Raw genomic sequence first — 17142 nt, 5'->3', positions numbered from 1 at the left:
TAAGTGGGTTCTTTTAATGTACCAAATCTAATATTTTAAAAAATATTTTTTCTTTACTTTAAACTGAAAAAAAGATATGAGTTGTGAACCTTCTAGTTCTATTTATGATCCCTATGACTTATACATAAATAGAACTAAAATCTCCTAGAATGGCCATATCATTGGAATAAAAAACTTTGCAATATATCTCTCAATAAAAATATAAACACATTTACAAAAAATAGAATAGAAAAAGTATATATGAAGCTACAAATGTGATATTGCCAACTGTACTACCCATCCTATCAGCTTTTATGCAACTTTTCTTAGTCAAATATCATGCATTTAGGTCAAAGTAGTAACAAGTATAGATGTTTTCAAAAAATATATCAGATTTTTTCTTTTTCCCTAAGGCTTATAGAAAACATCATCTGATGTCAATACATATTCCCATGAGTTTGAGACATAGAGAAGAATAGATAGAAAATAAAAGAATTAAGTCTCAAGAAGCCCATAGAGGGCCAGTCTATTGTATCACAATGTCTAAGGGTTTGAGGGAAATTCCTACCAATTCTATACATATTCCATTGGTTTGTTCTTTTCCTTCTTGCATTCTAGATGATCATCTCTTTCTTTCAATGTAAAAATTGTGAGAACATCTATAGTAGTGTAACTTTGTTTTCCCCTTTTAAATTTAAAAATACAAACAAAAGCTTTATATATATATATATATATATATATATATATATATATATATATAATATTATAGGTTATGCAATAAATAGCGAGAGTTGCGTAGAATGAAAATATTCATATAAAAATTCAAACTAAAAATGTACTAACAATGTATAAAATTATACATAAAAACCAATCAAATAAAAAGGTAACAAAAAATCATACTAAACCCAAGGAGCCTTCTTTATTGAATATATTTTCCCAATGGTTGATTTTATATTTTTTTCTTAAAGTATTCTCAAGCATCAATTATTAGGAGGGATTTTAGCACCAGACACTAGGAGTAATTTGAGAAGTGACCTTGTCACATCTCAAGTGTTCAACCCTTATCAGCCATGATGAATCTTCTAAAGGCCTTCCCTTCCACTTGATAAGATATTCTTCATATATTCTATTCCTTGCACTCTTTCTAACATGACTATCTATTACTTCCTCAATCTTCTCTATAGCTAGAGTAGATGTTGAAATACTCCACTATACCTACATGATCTCGTCTTCATTGCCTCCTTCCTAATACATTGTCAAATCTGAACCGTTAAAATACTAGTGAAATATTCAATTAAGGAGGAAACTCTACTTCATAGGCATTTCCAAAATCATGCATCTTCAATATCTTGCATGGTCCAAACTTCTTTGTTTTTAACTTGTTATATGTAACTACTATAAATATCTCCTTCCTTAAATGAACCATGACTTCATCCCCAACAAGAATTTTCTTATACCTCCTTTTCTCATCTTCCTTAGCATGATATTGTGCATTTATATGTGTGATGTGTTCCTCACTTCCTCTTGGATGTTCTTCAAAATCCTTGGCTTCAACACTACCTATGTCTCCTTTATCAAACTTCCTTAATTGAAAAGCTTACCAATACTCCTATTGAAAGAATTATTATATGTGAATTCAGCCAATGATAAATCATATCCCATCCTTCTAGCTTATCTCCAACTAAACATCTCAGCAAATTTTCCAAACTCTTATTCACCGCCTTTGTGCATCCATCCATATTTGGATGATTTTATGAGATGAACATCAAATGGATCCTATAATTCTTTTATAATGTGTGCTAGAAATACCCAACAAACTTGGTATCTCAATTTTAAACTACACTCTTTTTAAGACCTTGTAGTCTCACCACCTCTCTGAATTTTTTTTTTGTACCATATAAACAACACCACTAGTTTTCTTGTAGAGGATAAAATATGTCATCTTTTAAAACATATCAACCACTACAAAAATTGAATTATTCCTTTGTTGATTTCTTGGTAAGCCAAGACAAAAATCCATACTGACATGCTCCCATGACTTCTCAGAATGTTTTGATTTTCTACAGTAAGGTTCCTTTTATAGATATAAGCCTACCAATAATATTTCATTGCTCCAACTTAAGAATCAGAGAAGTTATTGCAGATTTTCGGTAGAAAAATTTGCAGAAAAATCTTCAAGATCACCACTGGAGTCATTAGATTTCCTAGATGAGGTATGAAAGCATGAAAGAAGGGTGCTTACATCATTCCAAGCTTGTAGGTTAGGAGCTAGCATTTTAGAAAAGTGGTTATAATAGCCAATCAGAGAAATAGTTTGAGAGTTATGGCCTTCTGAAGTTGGGTTACCTAAAATATCTAAAATAATTTTCAAAGATGTATTTGGCTGACTCTTTATGTATTTTTAGGGTTTGTTGGCCCTAGGCATTAAGTTTCAATGTCTAGAACCTTCCTAGGCTCCATAAAATTGCCTATTTAAGAAAGGCCTAAAAATTGTCTTGAATAGCTCTGGGTGGTAGTTCATAGCTTAGTCTTGCATATTACTATACTAAAGGCACCCATGTGGGTTAGCATATTGTACTTATAATTTTTTTAATTTTGGATTTGCAGTGCAAATAAAAATTCCATATTTTCTTCTCACATTTGTTGTTGTTTCTTTGTTTATGTTATGTGTTTCTGGTATTAAGGGGAGCACCCTTTATCAAGTCATATCAGAGCTAGAGGTTCTTGAGTGTATGGACAGATCATCAACTATGAGGTAGTTAGCACAAGGACTATGGTTTGGGCTAAGTGTGTGGATAGATAGCCAATTGTGAGGCAGTTTGCACTAGGATTTCAACAAAAGCACAAAATAACCTCCATGAAGAGAGTGTGGCAGAAGATTTCTATGTGTTACACCTAAGGGATTTTTAACCCTGCAAAGACAAATCCAAACATTGGAAGAACAAATGTGCAGAAGAATAAATCTTCCTATAAGACATGAAAGTGTGGATGAGGATAGAGTAGACAAAAATGTTGAAGTAGAGGCATTTCTAAACCTAGAGGAAGAAAGGTCTTTTAGGGCCATCACCAAGATAGGAAAAAGACCTAAGTTTGAAGTTCCCACATTTTGGAGAAATCTTAAACTAGAGGAGTTGATTGATTGGATCAATGAACTCGAGGAGTACTTTGACTATGAAGATATTGATGATCCTCATAGGGTCAAGTTTGTGAAGGAAAAATTGAAGGGACATGCAAAGATCTAGTGGTAGAAGGTTCAGTTGTGATGTAGGTGCATCTCATTACTAAATCATTTCAAAGGTCCAAGATTCTCCATATATTTTAAATGGTCAATTTTAATAATTTAGGATTATGTCTTAGTGGATAGAATTAGGTGTTTTATTAAATAAATGTTATAGTTTTTAGTCGGATATGTTAGAGAGTTAGAGGAAAGGGTTAATGATGTTAGTGTTGGTTTTAGAAAGGATAAAATTAGTAATAGAAATGCCATGTGGTCAATAATTAAAAGAATCTCATCAAAAAGTTGGTGGCAATTTTAGGAGTGTTCATAATGACGAAAAAATGGCTATGGAATAAAAGAAACCGTTTCATATTCCTTCTATTTGGAGGAAAGATAGTTTTCTTTAAAAAGCCAGTCTGATATGTAAGAAGAATATCCATGATTGCTACATGGTATTGATGGTAAAGCATCTTTCAGATTCCTATTCTTAGCAATTACAAGAATATCCATGATTGCTGCATGGTATTGATGGTAGAGCATCTTTCAGATTCCTATTCTTAGTAGTTACAAGAATATCTATGATTGCTGCATGGTATTGATTGTAAAGCATCTTTTAGATTCCTATTCTTAGCAGTTACAAGAATATCCATGATTGCTACATGGTATTGATGGTAAAGCATCTTTCAAATTCATATTCCTAGATGGAAAAGAAAGCGTTTTATTACTACTGGACAGCAAGGCCAGTCAGACTTTGGTTATTAAAAAAGCTAATGTTTTATGTAAAAGAAAAAAAGGATTCTAACTTGGGGAGGAATGGGAAGTTTTATGTCTCCTTTGGTCTCCTGCATTTTTTTTTCAAGATTATGGTTCTACTGTTATGCTTCATATATTTCTCATGGCAATCAGTTTAGGGAATAACAGTTGCAGAAAAATGTACTCTGATGCAGGGTCAATATCTTAGGTTTGAACCATTAGATTTCTCTCAAATTTTTATATGTTGTTTGAAACCTAGTTACACCAAATATCAATGGTTGGATTGAGTAACTCTTTTCTGGTTCGAAAGTTATTCATGTCTGAGTGCAGGTCTATCCGAAGGCAGCAAAAAGATATTTTGGGGGATTTTATTTTCAAAGTTTTGTTTATTGAATCTGATTTTAGTGTGTGATCCTAAAGGTTGTAGATGCCCCTTCAAGCAACTCAGTTGAGTGACTGACTCCTTTTGAGTTTTTCAAGGTATGGCTCTACATCATTTTTGGTATCAGAACTCAACAAAAGGTTTGGAAAAAAGTAGTTGTGTATATGTTTGTGTGATTGTGAAAGATTGAGAGAAATAGTCTGAGAAGAAGTCCAACAGACTAGATAAGAAGAAAATAACCTAGCTGAGGAATGATGGGACAAGAAGAAGCAACTTTATTGTATCTTTTTAGAAAGTATCGACAGAGAAAGGATTCTAAACAGAAGGAGATAGAGGAAAAGAAGAAAAGAGAGAAAGAAGAAAGGAGAAAACAAAGAGAAGAGTTAAGCAAGATAGAAGAGGAGATAAAAAATTTGAGAAGGAGACTTGCGGAGAATGACGCTAAGTTGAAAGAGAATAAAGCTAAGTTGAAAGAAGTGTAGCAAGAACAAAAAGTGCAGCAAGTATCTCTTGACGAGAGCAGTAACAAGACAAGCCCTATTGGATTTGAATGCAAACAATCTGTGGTTGGAACAGTAACATGTCCTTTGAAAATAGAGAAGAGTACAATGCTGGAAGGTACTCCTATGAAAAATATTTTGGAGGTTGAGGATAAGAAGGAAGAAGTGATTCAAAGCACATAGGTAGAGGATGAAGAGTTAGATCAAGAAGAGGAAAACAATCCATTAGAAGGGCATAGACAGCAGGTGAATGTTGGTGTAGAGACTAAGAGTGAACAACAGGAGGTTGTTGTTAAACCTTGTGAGGAAAAGGTTCTTACAAATGAAGAAGAGTTGGTGACAGGTGTGGGTGCAGACAATATTTGCCTAGATGATGGAGATGTTGACACAAATGATCAGAAAGGAAAAGATGTAGTGCAAAGATCAGATGCTGAAGAGAAGACTATTGATGACAAGAATGAAGTATTTGTTGATCATTATGATGCTCTAGAGATATAAAAATGAGAAGTAGATGTTGGTATGATAATTTGGTATTTTTATGCAGGTGATACAAGGCTGTTAAATATATTTGTTCCAAGATTCGACACAGGTACCATGGAAGGTATTCATTCTACAGTTTGGAATCAGAATGTTCTGGCAAGTGGCATCAATTCCATCATTCTTATGGTGACATTATTGCTTACATACAATTGGAAACTCCGGAAAAAGATTGCAGCAATTCAATGAGACTTGAATTTTTCTATCCCCGGCAGTATGATGCAGGCGCATCTCATTACTAAATCATTTCAAAGGTCCAAGATTCTCCATATATTTTAAATGGTCAATTTTAATAATTTAGGATTATGTCTTAGTGGATAGAATTAGGTTTTTTATTAAATAAATGTTATAGTTTTTAGTCGGATATGTTAGAGAGTTAGAGGAAAGGGTTAATGATGTTAGTGTCGGTTTTAGAAAGGATAAAATTAGTAATAGAAATGCCATGTGGTCAATAATTAAAAGAATCTCATCAAAAAGTTGGTGGAAATTTTAGGAGTGTTCATAATGACGAAAAAATGGCTATGGAATAAAAGAAACCGTTTCATATTCCTTCTATTTGGAGGAAAGTCAGTTTTTTTTAAAAAGCCAGTCTGATATGTAAGAAGAATATCCATGATTTTTGCATGGTATTGATGGTAAAGCATCTTTTAGATTCCTATTCTTAGCAGTTACAAGAATATCCATGATTGCTGCATGGTATTGATGGTAGGGCATCTTTCAGATTCCTATTCTTAGCAGTTACAAGAATATCCATGATTGCTACATGGTATTGATGGTAAAGCATCTTTCAGATTCCTATTCTTAGCAGTTACAAGAATATCCATGATTGCTGTAATGGTATTGATGGTAAAGCATTTTTCAGATTTCTATTCTTAGATGGAAAAGAAAATGTTTTATTACTACTGGACAGCAAGGCTAGTCAGACTTTGGTTATTAAAAAGCCAATGTTTTATGTAAAAAAAAAAAAAAAGGATTCGAACTTGGGGAGGAATGGGAAGTTTTATGTCTCCTTTGGTCTCCTGCGTTTTTTTTTCAAGATTATGGTTCTACTGTTATGCTTCATATATTTCTCATGGCAATCAATTTAGGGAATAACAATTGCAGAAAAATGTACTCTGATGCAGGGTCAATATCTCATGTTTGAACCATTGGATTTCTCTCAAATTTTTATATGTTGTTTGAAACCTAGTTACGCCAAATATCAATGGTTAGATTGAGTAAATCTTTTCTGGTTCAAAATTTATTCATGTTTTAGTGCGGGTCTATCCGAAGGCAGCAAGAAGATATTTTGGGGGATTTTATTTTCAAAGTTTTGTTTATTGAATCTAATTTTAGTGTATGATCCTAAAGGTTGTAGATGCCCCTTGAAGAAACTCAGTTGAGTGACTGATTCCTTTTGAGTTTTCCAAGGTGTGGCTCTGCATCAAGTTGGAGCGAAATAGAAAGGGAAAGGACAAAATCACTAGATGGGAACGAATGATAGCTAAACTGAAGAAACAATTCATTCCTATGGATTATGAGCTTGATCTATTGAAGAAAATGAAAGGGTTGAAGCAAGTGGGAAAATTTGTTCAAGAGTATACTGAAGAGTTCTACCAAGTGTTCATTAGAACCAGCCATGCAGAAGCTAATAAGGAGAAAGTGGCCTATTATCTTTATGGGTTAAGGCCAAGCATTCACGATGAGATGAGTCTAGTTCAAATGAATAATATGTAGGAGGCATACTAGTTTTCCCTAAGAGTTGAGGAGAAATTAAGGAAGAAGTTTGATAACAAGAATAGTGGAAGAGGTTGCGGTGGAAGATTCGGTGGATGATCTTATGGTGGCTGTAATGATGATCATAAGAACAAGCATGAGGCTAGAAGTAATAGTCAAAACCAAAGGGTAAACTATTCCAATCATCTCCATGATCAAAACAATTGAGATTAGAGAGGAAGAGGTAGAGGACACGGATCTAAATGAGGAGGCTTTCATGGGAAATGTTTTCACTGCAAACAAGAAGGACATAGAGCATTTGAATGTACCCAGTGCCAAGGAAGGAAAAATTGAAGAACACAAGGCCATGCCAAAGTTGCACATGTTGATGAAGATGCCATATCATCACATTCTGAAGATGCTAAAAGATGAGAACTCCTAGTTAATAGAAGAGTCCTGTTGAGCGGTGAGAATGAACTTGATCAAAGGAGTTTGTTTCACACAAGGTGTAGATGTGAAGATAAGTGTTGTGATGTGATCATTGATGGTGGAAGTATTGACAATCTGGTGTTAGAAACTATGGTCATTAAGTTGAATCTAAAGAGATAGAAACACCTGCATTGATACCATATTGCTTGGGTACAAGATGAACATAATGTCATGGTCCATGATCAATGCTCAATGAAGTTCAAGATTGGAAGCTACTAGAATGAAGAACTATGTGATATCATACCTATGGACATATGTCATATGTTGTTGGGTAGGCTATGGCAGTTTGACAGGAACATTGTGTTGGAAATCTAATTGAAAAGATCATTATTGAAAAAGGGAGGCTATCGAAAAGAAGGAGATTGTTGATATAAAGAATGTTTTCAATTATTGTTTTATCACTGATGTCAAACCTGCTATAAGATCCAAGTACTATCATTTAGTTGATTGATGAAAAGGATTTAATCAATGAGATGTAACAAAAGTGCCTAAGGGAAAATGTTGAGTTACGATTTTGGAATGAAGTACAAGGATTAGTTAAGACAATGATAAAATGATGTATTGATAATATACTTGAAGATACAAAGGTTGGCCACACTTAGAAACTCTAGAAGCATAAGTTGTAACAAGGCTATCTGCAAAGCTTGACTAAGTTTATTAGTGGGTGCCGAGCAAGCTAGTTCATGCCAAACATATTTTTACATAGTGGCAAGCAAATTCAAAATCTAGTGTGTGCCTAGTGAAACAGAAAGAGCTAAGAAAGTCCAGGTGCCAAGCAAGTAATAAGTGTCGAGCATCATTAAAATTTAGTTGATATTGAGTGAATCCATAATAGGTGTCAAGCATTAGTAAAACATAGTTGGTGCGGAGTAACATAGTATGTGTCGAGCATTAGGAATTCAATAGTGTCCAGCTATTGCATTATTTGAAAAGTCAAAGATTTGCTAGATCTTACCCAGCAAGTTTGTTACCTTGAATTTTGTGAACCAGATGGAAGATAAGGATGATGAGTTGGTGGCACAGAATTTTAGGTAAACCATTTTTGGGTGAACTCAAGAGGATTCTTCATGATGTTTCTAGAAGTAACAAGATAAGGGGTAGATTCATTGAATCCTACCTAATCCATTCAATCTAAAATTAAAAGTGAGAAGATTCAAGTAGGAAGAGCATTCCTGACTTCTATTTAAGGAGTCACAATTCAAGAAGCAAAAGTTGTTGGGTTGAAGTGGTTGAAGGGTGTCAAGGAGAAGGCCTCAAGAAGGAAGAATAGAGCACAAAGACTCTACTTTGATAAGTGGCCATATAGGAGATTGCATTGGTACATCAAGAATGGAGACTCAAGGAGACAAAGGTCAGGAGGTGGAAAAGTTGTTAGAGCTACAAAGATTAAAAGCCAGACAAATTTTAGAGCTGCATTGAAGTCTAAATCTACAAGTTAAGTTGTGATTTATGTTAAATTAAAAATCGCTTGTTGTTATTCTCTAACAATTGTATCAGTTAGGTTAAAATCCTATGGACTTAGGTTGGTTTAACAACCATTTGTAAATCATTTAATAGGGTGGCATTCTAAGTGAATGCTCTAAAGTCCTCTAACCAAGCCCCCTTCTAATAGGGTTGTTGAAATCCTTTAACAGGTAACATTTAAGAGTGTCTTGTAGCCTTTAATAGGGCAGGCTTTTCATAGGGCATCAATTTAGAAGAGTGAAAATTGAGTAGCATGTTACTAGTGGTTTTTCCGTAATTGGGTTTCCATGTAAATGATTGTGTTATGTATTGATCTTTCATGTCTTATTCCTGCATGTTGATTTCTAGTTACTTGCTAAGTAGAAAGTTTAGCTTGGATGCATGATTAGTTTAATTTGGCTCACTATACTTAGTGAAAACGTTTTATCTAGACATTTGGACCCTGAATAACTAATTCAACCTGCCCCCGTCCTCTCAATTATTCCAAAGAATTTCTAATAATTGGTATAAGAGAAATCTATTGATTTAGTTTAGAAGTACTAGAAATAGGAAGATCAAGATGTCTAAGAGAGACGTTCCCAAGCTCAATAGAGATAACTTCACTGCATGAAAAAGTCTAATGAAGCTACACCTTGGAATGATAAGTGATCATGCACAAACCTAAATTGAAGTAGAACATGTTGATCCACCTGTACCCATTGCAGAAGATATGAAGAGAAAGGAGCACAATTAGGAAATGTTGGAGATTGCCTCTGCCCTCAACTATTAAGAATTTGATGACATCAAGGGATGTGATTCTGCATTTAAGATGTGGAAAGCCTTGACTAAGATTTATGGAGGAGATCAAAATGTTCAAAGAGAAAAAAGAGAAAGCCTCATAGGAAAGTTTGATGACATGAAAATGGAGGAAGGTGAGAACATTGCTAAATATGCCTCTAGAATGAAAGAAGTAGTAAGTGCAATAAGAAGTTTGGGTGGTCATTTAGAAGATGATACTGTTAATAGAAAATTCTTAAGAACCTTATTCCCCATCTATGCTACTAGAGTTTCATTCATACAGGAGTTAAGATGTGTACTAGGAAACACACTAACTTTTGAAGGAATAGTGGGAAGAATTACTATATTTGAGTTATCCAACTTTGATAACTAAAGACCTGTGAATCTTGAATTTTCTTTCAAGGCCAAGCTATCATTGAAAGACACTAAGGAAGTGAAACCAAAAGAGAAGAAGAAAAAGGTAAAATATGCAACTAATGACAGTAGCACAAATCAAGAAGATGTGGAACAATTGGAAGCATTGCTAGCCAAAAGATTCTATAGAGGTAAAGGCAAATTCAAAAGTAAGCTACCTATCATATGTTTCAATTGCAATGAAGTAGGATATATTGCTGCAAGATGCATTTAGAAGAAGAACTAGAGATAAGGTAATAAGAACAAGAACATAAGAGAAAATGACACTAGAGGTTACAAAGACAAAGGAAAAAAGTGCTACATTGTTGAAGAAGAATATTCTAATGAACATGATGATGAGGTAGTCTATGTAGCCATGAAGGATGAATCAGATGAAGATGAAGCAATCACATTGGTAACCTATGTTAACAAAAATGATAAGTGGATCATAGATAGTGCATGCTCACATCACATGACAAGAAACAAAAGTAAGTTTATTAACTTTACTCAGTATGATGTAAATAGTGTTAGATTTTGAAATGATGTCCCCTGTCTAATCAATAGAAAAGGTTCTATTAAACTTACAGAGAAAATTGCATGTGATAATGCATATTATGTTGAAGGATTAAACTACAATCTATTGAGTGCGTCACAATTAGTAAATATAAGTTGTAAAGTAGAATTTGAAAACAAAACTGCCAAAATCTATGACACTGATGTAAATTTGATAGGAAAAGGTGATCAAACTAAGAGTAATCTATTTTACCTAAATATGGAAGATACAACCTATCTTATTTTAAAACTTGATGATGTGCGACTATGACATAAAAGGCTATGTCATGTCAACTTTGATAATCTAATTAACATTAGAAAAATGAAGAAAGTCAGAGGTTTGCCTAAACTAAAAAAACCTTAAAATATAATGTACAAATAGTGTCAGCTAGGAAAGATGAGTAAGTCAAGTTTCAAAAGAAAAGCCTACACCTCCAAAGAAGTATTAGAGTTAGTCCATATAGATTTATGTGGCCCAATAAAAGTGCAGAGCTACAAAGGAGACATATACATAATGTTGTTTGTGGATGACTACTATAGGATGATGACTGCCATGTTCTTAAAATAGAAATCTGATGCATTTCAAATATCTAAGTGGTATTTGGCTAGGGTTGAGAAAGAAACAAGGAAGAGTCTGAAGTGCCTAAGATCAAACAGAGGTGGAGAGTTCACATCAAAAGAGTTTGAAACATTTTTGCAATAACAAAGGAATCAAGAGACAAACATCAACACCTAGAACTCGACCACAGAATGGGATTCTAGAGAGAAGGAATAGATCAGTGATAGACTATGCTAGAACATTAATGATGGAGAAGAATGTTGTACTAAAGTACTGGAGAGAAGCTGTAAGTACTGCTGTCTACACCTTGAATCAAGTTCAATTCAAGAAAGGTACAAATGCAACACGTTTTGAATTATGGTATGGTCTCTCACCAATGTAAAACATTTCAAAGTATTTGGTTGTAAGTGTTATATTCTTAAATATTCTAGAAATGGGAAGTTTGATGCAAAGAGTGATGAAGACATGTTCTTTGGATACTCCACTAGAAGTAAAGCATATAAGTGTTCGAATATTAACACCAACAAGATTGTGAAGAATGCAAATGTAAATTTTGATGAGCATGCAAAAGCTCAAGTTGATGAATCCAAGAAACTAGAGCAGTATGGATCCTTTGTATATTTCTATGAAGGAATACCTACTGAAGAAGATATGATGAGTATAGATCCTTTGTACATTCTTATTCTAAAATTAGTACACATGAAAGAAATGATGAAATGCCAGAAAGAGATGTGCACAGTGACTCTGAAGTTGAAAGACCAGATATAGAAAGAAGGATAGAACCAAGATTATCCAAGTATGTGAGAAGACATCATCCTGCAGTACAAATCATTGGTGACAACGAAGCCAAACCAATGAAAAGGAATAGATTAAGCAACGGATCATGTCTACTAAGCAAGATTGAACCCAAGACAGTAATAGATGCACTACAAGATGATAATTGGCATAAAGCTATGGAAGAAGAAATAGATCAGAAGAAAAAAATCTAGACTTTAGTTCCAAGACTAGCTGATAAAAATGTGATTGGCACCAAATGGGTATTTAGGAACAAGCTAGGTGAGAATGGTCAGATCATAAGAAATAAGGCAAGACTAGTCTGCAAAGGTTATGCAAAAGAGGAAGGACTAGACTATGGAGAAACATTTTCCCCTGTTGCAAGGATGGAAGGAGTAAGATCACTACTTGCTTATGCTACTTACAAAGGTTTCAAAGTTTACCAAATGGATCTAAAGTCTGCTTTTCTGAATAGTATACAAGTAGAGGGATTTGTTGAGGACAAACACAAGGATATGATTTGTATGAGAGACTGCACAAATATTATACTAGGTCAATGATTTGTAGGATCTGAATAGTATACTAGCAAGCACCTAGAGCATGGTATGAGAGACTGCACAAATATTTTGTAAGGATAGGATTTGAGAAAACAAATGACAACAACAACTTGTATATCAAGGCAGAAAAAGTTAAAGACATTTTGATATCTAAAATCTTTGTTGATGATATAATGTTTGGAGGAAAAGATGCCCTATGCAAAGATTTTGCTGATTCGATGAAACAGGAATTTGAGATGTCAATGTTTGGAGAAATCAAATTCTTTGGGGATTGCAAGTATATCAACTAAAGCATGGCATACTTGTGACCCAATCAAAATATATCAAGGAGATACTCAAGACATTTGGGTTAGAAGATTCAAAACCAGTAAGTACACCAATGGTAATAGGACATAAGTTATCCAAGAATGATGAGTCAACTAAAGTAAATCAGACAATGTATCGATCAATGATTAGAAAGTTGCAATATGTTGTGCATAGTAGACCAGGCATTGCATTAGCTATTGAAATAGTGGCAAGATTTTTTGTAAATCTAAGAGAAAATCATCTTATGGCAGTAAAAAGAATGTTGAGGTATCTAAAAGGAATTGATGACTTTGGATTATACTACAAGAGGACTAAAATGGTTAAATTGAAAGCCTACACTGATGCAGATTAGGGAGGCAATATTGATGATAGAAAAAGCACTAGTGAAGGGGCACTTTTCTTCGGCAAAATATTAGTCACTTGGACTAGTAAAAAGCAAAGTTGTACCTCACAGTCTACATTAGAAGCTGAGTATGTTGTTGTTGCTATCAACTATACCAATATTGTATGTTGTTGGCATTGTTGTCAAAGAGGGAGAAATAGCATAAACTAATCAAAGCATCTAGATCAAATGGATAAAGGGAGAAGTAGCTAAACTAATAAAAAACAAGAGATGATACCAGAATAGCAAAAACTGATCAATACATACAAAGGGAGGAATAATGTGGAAAGGGAGAAATGACACAATTTAAAGGAACAGAATGTAAGAGGGAGAAATAATAGTTAAGAGGAAGAGTAATTGGATAGCTAGAGGGAGAGGTAGCAAATTTAAAGACAAAGAATAGTAAAAAATAAGAAGAAAGGGAAATAACAGCTTAGAGATCAATTAGGAGACAATGTATTAGCAAAGAGGGAGATATGAAAAGTAGATATGAAAGCTGATGAAAAAGAAATGGTAACAAATTTATTCTTAGCATTTGACTTACTGTTTTAACTCAGTTAGCATTTTCATAACTTGGTTGATCAATTTGGTTTGCCATCATTGCCAAAAGATGGAGATTGTTGGAAATCTGATTGAAAAAATCATTATTGAAAAAGGGAGACTGCGGTAAAGAGGGAGATTGTTGATATAAATAATGTTTTCAATCATTATTTTGTCACTGATGTCAAATGTGCTAATTGCTAGAATGATAGTTTCTTATAAGATCCAAGTACCATCACTTAGTTGATTGATGAAGAGGATTTAATCAATGAGATGTAACAAAAGCACCTAAGGGAAAGGTCAAGTTATGGTTTTGTAATGAAGTACAAGGATCAGTTAAGACAATGCTAAAATAATTATTGATAATATACTTGAAGATACAAAGGTTGGCAACACTTAGAAACTCTAGAAGAATAAGTTGTAAAAAGGTTGTCTGCAAAGCTTGAATAAGTTCATTAGTGGGTGCTGAGCAAGCTATTTCATGCCAAGCAGATTCTCAGTTAGTGTCAAGAAAATGCAAAATCTAGTGTGTGTTTAGTGAATCAAAAGGAGCCGAGCAAGTTTAGGTACTCGGTAAGCAATAAGTGCCAAGAATCAGTAAAATTTAGTTGATGTTGAGTGAATCTATAGTAGGTGCCAAGCATCAATAAAATATAGTTGGTGTTGAGTAATATAGTATGTGTTGAGTATCAAGAATTCAATAGTGTTGAGATGTTACATTATTTAAAAAGTCAAAGATTTGCTAGATCTAAGCTGACAAGTTTGTTACTTTGAATTTTGTGAACCAAGTGGAAGATAAGGATGACGAGCTGGTGGCATAGAATTTTAGGTAAACTATTTTTGGGTGAATTATGAAGGATTCTTCATGATTGTTCTAGAAGGAACAAGATAAGGGGTAGATTCATTGAATCCTACCTAATCCATTTGATATTAAATTAAAAGAAGGAATATTTGAGCGAGAAGATAATTCCAAATTTCTATTTAAGGAGTCATAGGTCAAGAAGCAAGAGTTGTTGGGTTGAAGTGGTTGAGGGGTGTCAAGGAGAAGGCATCGAGAAGGAAGAACAAAGCACAGAGACTCTACTTTGATAAGTGGCCATATAGGAGATTGCACTGGTACATCAAGAATGGAGACTCAATGAGACAAAGATTGAAAGGAGGACAAGATGTCAAAATTGCAAAGATAAAAGCTAGGAAAATTTTAGAGTTGCATTGAGATTTGAAATCTTCAACTTAAGTTGTGAGTTGTGTCAGATTAAAAAGCCTTTGTTGTTACTATCCAAAAATTGTATCAATTATGATAAAATAGTATGGACTTAGGTTGGTTTAACAACCATTTGTAAATCCTTTCATAGGATGGCATTCTAAGTGAATTTTCTAAAGTCCTCTAACTAGGCCCACTTCTAATAGGGTGGTTGAAATCCTTTAATTAACAGTTTGTTGTAGCCTTTAATAGGGCATCAATTCATAAGAGTGAAAATTGAGTAGCATGTTACTAGTGATTTTTCACAAATTGGGTTCCCACATAAATAATTGTGTTATGTGTTGATCTTTCATGTCTTATTCCTACATGTTGGTTTCTAGTAACTTGCTAAGTAGAAAGTCTAGCTTGGATGCATGATTATTTTAATTGGGCTCACTATACTTAGTGAAAAAGTTTTATCCAAACATTTGGACCTTGAATAGCTGATTCACCTCCCCTCCCCCCCTCTTAGTTATTCTAAAGAATTTCTAACAGATTGTACATGATGGGTGACCAAATACCTATACTCTAACCAAAGATGGAGTGAAACATAAACTAAAACTGTTGAAGGATAAAGAAGAAAAAGTATGTAGTGGAGCTAGAATATATTTTGTTGATGAAAAAGAGTTTCTCAAAGGTATGAAGCATGAGCATGTGTGTTTTGCTATAATTCCAAAGGATAGTAAAGAAGAAGTAGAGGAGGTACCTACAAAAGTGGCAGATATGTTGGGAGATTTTTCTAATATTGTATCAAATAATGTACCTGATGGATTGCCCCCAGTGAGGAATATTAGTCACCAGCTGGATTTGGTTCCAGGAGCTAGTTTTCCAAACAAGACAGTGCACAAAATTTTACCATTAGAAAGTGAAGAGTTGAACATAAAAGTTCATGAGTTGTTGTAGAAGGAGTTGATTTGAGAGAGTCTGAATCCATGTGTTGTACCAGGTGTACTATCATCAAAGAAAAATGGAGAATGGATGATATGCACAGATTGTTGTGCTATCAAAAAGATCACAATCAAGTATAGATTTTCGTTACCAAGGATGGATGATATTATGGACTATTTGAGTGGGGTTTAGTATTTCTCAAAGATAGATCTAAAGAAGGGATACCATCATATTCGTATCAGATAAGGTGATGAGTTGAAGACTACTTTCAAGACCAAAGAAGGACTACATGAATTTTTAGTCATGCCTTTTGAGCTAACCAATGCACCGAGCACTTTCATCTGACTCATGAATGAGGTACTAAAGGAGGTTATGGGTAAGTTTTTCATTGGTTACCTAGATGATATTTTGATCTTTAGGAAGACATTGGAGGAGCACTTGATTCATATTCACAAGGTGATTGATAAGTTGAGGGAAGAAAAGTTGCTGATAAACCTGAAGAAGTGCAATTTTGTAAAGAAAAAGTTGGTGTACCTAGGATTTTTAGTCTTAGTAGAATGTCTAAAAATGGACCTAGAGAAAGTGAAGTCTATCCTTGAATGACCTACTCCAAAGAGTGAAATAGAGGTGAGATCTTTTCATGGATTGGCTAAGCTTTATAGAAAGTTCATGAGAGGTTTTAGCAGTATTTTTGGACCCTTGACTAAAATAATGGGAGGGGATAAGAAAGAATTTAAGTGGACTATAGGAGTAGACACAAATTTTAATCTATTGAAATAGAAAGTTACTAAGTAGCCTATTTTCGCACTTCCTAATTTTAACAAGGTGTTTCAAGTAGACTATGGTGTTAGTGGTACTGCAATAGGAGATATTATGAGCCAAGAAGGTAGACCTATTACCTATTTTAGTGAGAAGTTGAATGATGCAAAAAGAAAATATTATTTTTATTATCAAAAATTTTATGCTATAGTTCAAGCATTGAAGAAGTGGAGACACTACCCTCTTCCTAAGGAGGTTTTTTTGTATACTGATCATCAAGATTTGCAATATTCAAATAGTCAAGGAAAATTAAACCTATGGCATTTAAATTGGGTTGAGTTTTTGCAAAGTTATACATTTTTTTTGAAACACGGGAGTGTGAAGTCTATCAAAGTT

Source organism: Cupressus sempervirens, chromosome 5, assembly GCF_028749045.1.
Source record: "Cupressus sempervirens isolate cs-2001-9-10 chromosome 5, ASM2874904v1, whole genome shotgun sequence".
Classification (NCBI taxonomy): domain Eukaryota; kingdom Viridiplantae; phylum Streptophyta; class Pinopsida; order Cupressales; family Cupressaceae; genus Cupressus; species Cupressus sempervirens.
The sequence above is the reverse complement of the archived record's forward strand: the minus strand, read 5'-3'. Positions refer to the sequence as shown.